Source organism: Cyanistes caeruleus, chromosome Z, assembly GCF_971803275.1.
Source record: "Cyanistes caeruleus chromosome Z, bCyaCae1.hap1.1, whole genome shotgun sequence".
NCBI lineage: Eukaryota > Metazoa > Chordata > Aves > Passeriformes > Paridae > Cyanistes > Cyanistes caeruleus.
In genome coordinates this window covers 6999310-7006341 of record NC_141732.1, presented here as the reverse complement: position 1 = coordinate 7006341, position 7032 = coordinate 6999310, and positions in this window count along the sequence as shown.

Sequence of the window (7032 nt, the reverse complement as noted above, 5' to 3'; positions counted from 1 at the left end):
CCCCAACATCCCCACCCCAAACTATGTGTTCTCCTGCAAAAATACTGCATTTTCCAGAACTGCCATCTTCCAAATTCAAATTCTGACAGAGTCTCTTCCAGTGCTGCAAGTGGGCAGGAAGGGTTGAGCCAAAGCACCTTTAATGGCTGCAGAAGGAGAAATTACACAGGGTTCTTCCTACTATCAAACAATAGATAAATAAACAAAGCAAAAGATGAAATTGTCACCCACTCCGGGGTCTAATCTTCTTGGCTGCAGGGAGGGGATGTTTGGCAGGAAAGTGGCCCAGGTGGTGGGCACTGTCATGTCGGGATTGATGGAAGTCTGCTTGAAGCAGACTTGAAGCACCATGGCGCTGCCCAGCACAGGGGGACGCTCAGTGCCCTGCTCCTGCTGCCCCACTCTTGCTGACACATGGCCAGCATGCCCCAGGCCTTCTTGGCCACCTGGGCCCAAGCTGGCTCACGTTCAGCTGCTGTTGAGCGACACCCCTGGGTGCTTTGTCCCAGGCAGCTGCTCAGGCACCAAGTTGCACATTTGACTTTCAAGACACCATCCGGAATTTGGAGATGCCTTTCCTGTTCTTAGCAACACAAGACAGCACTCAAGGACTTGCGGCTTTATCCCAGCCTCCAGGCTCCAGGGGAGTTTTCAAAGCTGCAGACTTCAGAAAGAAAAGTCTCAACAGACATATGGCGTCTCTGGTTTTTGACTCAGAAGAAGGGTTCAGAACTGTGCAGTTTGTGTCTTTTGCCACACAAGAGAAGAGTGGCCCCACATGGATTCACCGACAACAAAATCATCTCTTTGCAGCTTATCAAAAGCCAGAAGAGACGTGGGCTCAGAGCACCTGTCAGCTCTGCTACTGACTGCTCTGCCTGAAGAGGCAAAACAACAACCCGGCAACAAAAGCATCAAAATCCCTGATTTCCATCAGAAATTTCACATCCCCAGTGTGTCTCTGAAATACTCCCAGGTAAGCACACCCAAGAAGGCCATGGAGACAAACCAGCCCAAAGTGCTTGTGTGGTCAGATCAACATCTTTTGTGCCTGCAGCTTCTTGGCCAGTCTGTAGGGCACAGGACTCTCCAGACCACAGTGTCCTCTCCAGAATGTGACATGGCTGAGCAGAGTGTCTTTGAAATGCTCCCTCCTCCGGACACAGGGAGCCTTCATGCTTCAGGCTGGCCCCTCTCAGAATCCCAGCCACTGGGGGCCTAAACATGACAGATCAAAAGTCATTTTTCAGCTGCCATTGGCTGGGGTGACTTGCTAGGTGCTGGCACGACTCCTGCACTCAGCAGCCTCAGCTACCAACAGCAAGTGCTGGCTGCTGAGGAACTTGCAGCTCTGCCTTGCATTAAAGACAACACCAGCCAGAAGTGGCACTTACAGTCTCCGAATATTCAGGCTGGGGTGTGACCACTGCTGGAGGCTTGTGGTCATTTTGCTCCTCTTTGGCCTCTTCTCCAGGAGCAGAGGGAGCCAGAGAAGAGTCTGCTGTTGGTTCTGGGCTCTGTGCACAGATAGTAGTGTTAGGGACAGGCAGCTACCTATCATTTATAACCTTACTTCTATTCAGCTCTATTTCTACAACCAGCTCGACTAAGGACAAATCATTCACTTTGATAGCAATGGGATCCTAAGTCCCTCCTGTTATGAATTCACTCAAAAGTGTGATATGGTTCAATCAGAGAAAAGTTTTATTAATTACAGCAAGCAAGCAATAAGCAATAGATCAGCGCTGGGCGACAGGGGAGCAGGAGAATTCCCGGTCCACGGAACTGCCGCGCTTCTCGCTTCCGTGTTTCTCCTTTTAAGTGTCTCGGCTTCCGGGTTACGTGTCCTTTCTCCGGCATCTCTGCGCATGAGTCTCTAGTTACTAGGGGGTCGTTTTCTGCTCTCTGGTGGTCGTGGGATGAAGGCTCCAAGTCTTCTTCAGTCTTACTCTGCTGACCTTTTCTCACTGTTTTCCCATTAAGGCTTATCTTGACCTGGCATTCCAGGACTCTCTGCTAGGCTGTTAATTATTATGCAAGCCTCAGCGATTTAGCGGCCTTCAACTTCTTCCCGATTTTACACACAAAGCACAATTTTGCAAAGCATCCTATCATATCTATATATTTAGGCGAACAAAAGAGTTTCTGTCTATTACAACTCCCCCCTTTTTCTATTCCTTACTTTTGTTCGCTAAATCTTTGTAGTTCTCTTTTACTTAATTCTAAATAATCTTCTGTTTCTTCTCCCTTTAAGGCTTCATATTTAGCTTGTATTAACATAAGGTGAGCTGCTTCTAACCTGTTTTTTGCGATGTTAATAATTTTATTGAGAATCCAAGGGCCTAAAGTAAGTACTAAAATTAGTAAAATTAGCGGCCTTATTATGGTGGATAACAAAGTAGTTAACCAGGGGGAGTAACTAAACCAAGATTCATAGCAACTCTGTTGCATTTCTTGTTTTCTCTTTCTCTTTTCCAGTCCTTCTTGTAATTTGGCTATGGTTTCTTTTACTATTTCACTTTTATTTACATATACACAACATTCTTCTTTAAGGGCAGCACAAAGGCCTCTTTGTCGTAAAAATAATAGATTTAATCCCCTTCTATTTTGCAAGGCCACTCCAGCCAGTTAGTCTAGGGAGTCTGTGAGGTCTTTTATAGATTTATTAATTCTTCTTAAATCTTCATCTACTGAAATTCTAAGCTCTCTGAGCCCCTGGTGCTGATTTACTAAGGATGCTACCTACACCTGTTCTTAATCCAGCCCCTCCTATGCCTAGCAATACGGCTACTGTTAGTGCCGTGAGGGGTTCTCGCTTCACCAAATGGTGTTCTGGGTTTTGGTATTGTGTATACATATATTCTTCAGAATGATAAATAATCTTGGGAGCTATTATAACCTGTATGCAGAATTCATAGGTTTCATTAAAGGCTGTTATAGAAACACATGGGGTTACTCTTAAAGTGTTACAAACCTATTTAATATTAGGTGCTGGAATCAGCCACTGAGCCGGCTTGCGAGGGTCATTAATCTGTATTTGTGTTTGACATAAATAATTCTTATCTGGGGGCACATTTCCCACAAATTTCCTTTTTCTAGTGACTCGAGATAATGTTATTCCTGGGGTGTTTTCCCTTCCCGATTTCTATAAGCAAGCAGCAGGATTGGTGCCGTTTACTCTCTTTGGTTCTGCTATAGAACCTATGGCCTCATAAAAGGGTGGGTTAATGTTATAACATAACCAACATTCTCTAGTTAAATTTGGATGTGTATCATTTAACACTTTAAAGGTAGTTTGCAGAATTTTCCAAAGAGCCTCGTTTCCATATTCTTGGGGTATCTCTACCGTGGTTAATACTTGGGTGCTATTTTCTAGTTTTTCTGAATGGTTATTCTGATCCCTTACTTTGGGGTCTTCTGCTCCCCACACCACTGGATTTGGTCCAACAGATCTCGAATCATGGGGAACCACCTCTTTCTTTATGAGTATGTGCACTCCCTGATCCCTTCCGGGTTCCCATACCCTGAGACCCCAGGTTCCTCTCAATAACCACCCAGGATCTTGGGATTGTGTGATATTAATATAGTGAAATTTGCAAGTTCTAATATATGTTATTTCCCCTGAGGGGCTTATCCAGGGCTTTACACATCCGTGTGGACCTCGTTCAACTTTTAGATACTTATCTGGGTTCTGTACTTTCCATCTCATGGAAATTGTCTCACAGCCCCAATATCTACAGTAAAATTCGCTGGGATAATTACAATACCCTCTGCTTGGATTAGAAGCTGGGCACATATATAGTACCTTATGCCTGGGCGGGAAATAACTAATACCCTTCTACTTAATGAGAGAGTCCAGTGTAACTTGAAAGCTAGGGGCTCCAGAGGTGATCTGTGATTGGATAATAAACTGGTCCTCCCATCGGATTAAGGACCAATTGAAGGGTTCGTGAGTCTTACTTGTGCAAATGTTAAATGTGCTGATTAAGATTATAAATATTACTGACTTCTTTAATGAGCATTGGCTTCCCCTGCTATAATAGAGGCTTTTCTTTTGTAAAGTGTTAATTTGGATTCCCCAGAAATTATTTCGCTGGGTTGTCTCATTCCCATTCTTGTGGCATTTCCAGGACTATGACCTTTTGGTCCCATGTATATTGGAGTGTTTCCCTCCACAGTTTGTTATTCCTCTGCCTCTCCTGTCGTCCACCCGGTTGCTGCGGGACATGAGGTGTACCATCTTCTCGGCAGCAAGAGTATTCTTCAGGAGGGAGATTACTCCTTCTTTTATTGATTCTTTGTATGTATTTTTCCTAACTTTTATGCTTTACTAAAGGGGTATTGCACCTCGATTCCTGGAGCCACCATCTGCACAACCCAGCTACTATATTTACTACAAAAGGCGCAGGTTCGTTTGGATGGTAACAATAATACAAGGGATTGACTCCTTTTGAGTAGATGGCTTACCACTTCTCTGATCCTGTTTCAAATTCTCCTGCCCGTGTTCTGGTTATTAGGGCCCAATCAGTGAGTCTCCTTTGGGCAATGTAGCAAAATCTACACACCCCTCTCGGTGGGTAGCTTCTATGACAGTGGATCCACCAATGCTCTTCACATATTATACATTTAAAACAAACAAAAGGGTGACAATTCTGACATACAGCACAGCTTATTTTAACACTTCTATTATATATTTCCTCACCACTAGATGGGGGTATCTTATATTCTATATAAAAACCTTTATGGAGTTTACTATTCATAAATTTCTATTAATAGTTCTTAAATATTATTTTGTTCAGGATATCTTAAGTTTCAAATCCCCAGCCGGGCTAACCACTTCCCAGTTATTAGCTTTTGGTGGCTTCACAGGTCCTTTTATTCGACTCGCATGTCTCCATGCACCTAGCCCGACACTCCCAAAAGAGCGAACAAGGGGGGGAAACTCGAATTTCCGGCAAACTGTACACGCCTAGGTGAAAATCACCCCACACTCGTTTGAGGGCTCTGTCTTCAGACTTTTGCAAAAGATCTCAGTGCAAAAGGGCGGGACTGTTTTTTCTTGTTGCTGTGTATGAATTTTGACTGCTTGGTGTAGCAAAGAGACAACAAGAATTTTAAACTGAAGGAGTGCTTCCCAAGCAGATTTGGTCTCATCACCCGTCACTGTCGGACACGAAATAAGTCACACGGATGCAGCTCAAGAGATGGTGAAGAAGAAGCAAACTTTATTTCTTCTCTCACAATTTATAGCTTTCTGACCATGGCCAGGGATTGGGTAGTCAGCATAACACCTTTCCAACCACACTGGCCGTAAGAGATGTCCATCAAGAGACGTGTAACAGAAGGAATGCATACATATCTATGTTTATCGTTACTGTCCTGGGAAAGTTCTTTAGAAACTATGTCAACAAGCTCCAAAGCGGAGTTTTCAGGGCGACAGTCACCCACACAGGGAAGCAAAGGGTGATGCAGCAAAAGCTGTGTGTGTGCATAACTTGATACCTCCCTGCAGTGGTTTTCCCTTTGTAAAAATGAGTGAAAATGGCAGTGCAGAAGTTAAAGCTGCATTTTATGCCCTATTAGCAAAACACAGTGCCAGACCTTCTCTGGGAGGGGAAGAGTGTGCACTTAATAACTGGTTTAATTTGGGAAATGTAATTGATAGAATATGTTCCTTACAACATGAAACAAAATTTAAACTGGGCAAAAATATATACTCTGCTCAGTTTTGGGAGCTTGTCTTACAGAAGCTATAGAAACTCGCTTTAAGCAAAGAAGCAAGGAAAGAACTATTATAGACTCCCTTCAAAACCTAGTTGAAATTTTGCAAAAACAATTAGATGAAGAAAGGAATGAGATCCACCTGTTGCCAGCGGCCCAAAGAGATGTGTTAAAAATTCAAAGTGGGCTTACTCACCAAAAGAAACAGAGGAGAGAGAAACCCCTCTCATTAATCAAATTTACCCTCAAAAAGAACTAACCGATGAAAAATTGTGGGGAGCACTGCTGTCCTAGCTGGAAACCTTTAATTAAAACAGAATATGATCATATCAATGATGAAGATACTGATCCGCATACAACCACTGAAGAAATCCTGTACACTGCCACTGAATTGGCTAAGTTGAAAAAGGCGTACAGGCATCTCCCTCACGAGTCAGAGACAAAATATGTATTGTGATTATCTCTCACTGGAGGAGATCAGATTCAACTGACAGAACAAGAAGCCAGTGGGTACTGGGGACTTCTCAACAGCAGGAGACAGACGTAACCCGTGGTCCCTAACTCAGCGTGCAACTTATTGGGCAGCAGGGCTTAACCCCTTGGAAAGAGGAGACCTATAACTATAGTTGGTACCCCTGACCAGCTACTGGAAGACATGCACAAAGCTGCCTGCTTGCAAATGATACATGACAGAAAATCAACAAGTGGTTATGAATCAACAATGCAATTACCTGTAAAATGATGAGCCCTTTAATTTGAGGCCTTCCAGAATCACTTAAACCTAGAGCAAGTCTCCTTCAAAAAACCAGCTCTAACTCCTGTTGTTGGCACTAAAATAAAAGTGCACTGTGGGGGCCGAGGAATCGAGTGCTGATGATCCCCTGCAGATCATCATAGGCCACGCACTTTCCCCTCCCAGTGAGAAAAGCGTCTCTCCCAGAAACCCTTTGGTGTTACATGTTAAACTCTTGTACCCCATTGGTGTTCTACCCTGCTACTTGTATCCAAGTTTCCCCCGCCCCTTCCCTATATAAACCCTGGGGGGTTATTTGGGGGGGGGGGGGTTTCCCAGTTGAGTGGAGCTGCTGTGCTAGCCCCCTTGGCTGAGGGCCCTGCACTAATAAAGGCTGATTTCTCTGTGGTAATTGCTGGCCAGAGCTCTAGTCCTTTTTCTCCCTGCATTGCCTGGGAAGGAGCTGCTGCTTAGCAAGTCATCACTTGCCAGGCCAGGAGAGGAACATGCCAGTGCCACTAAGAGCCGTCCTGTCAGGACCCTTTTTCAGGAAGGTCGCAGCACCCCCGACATCCACC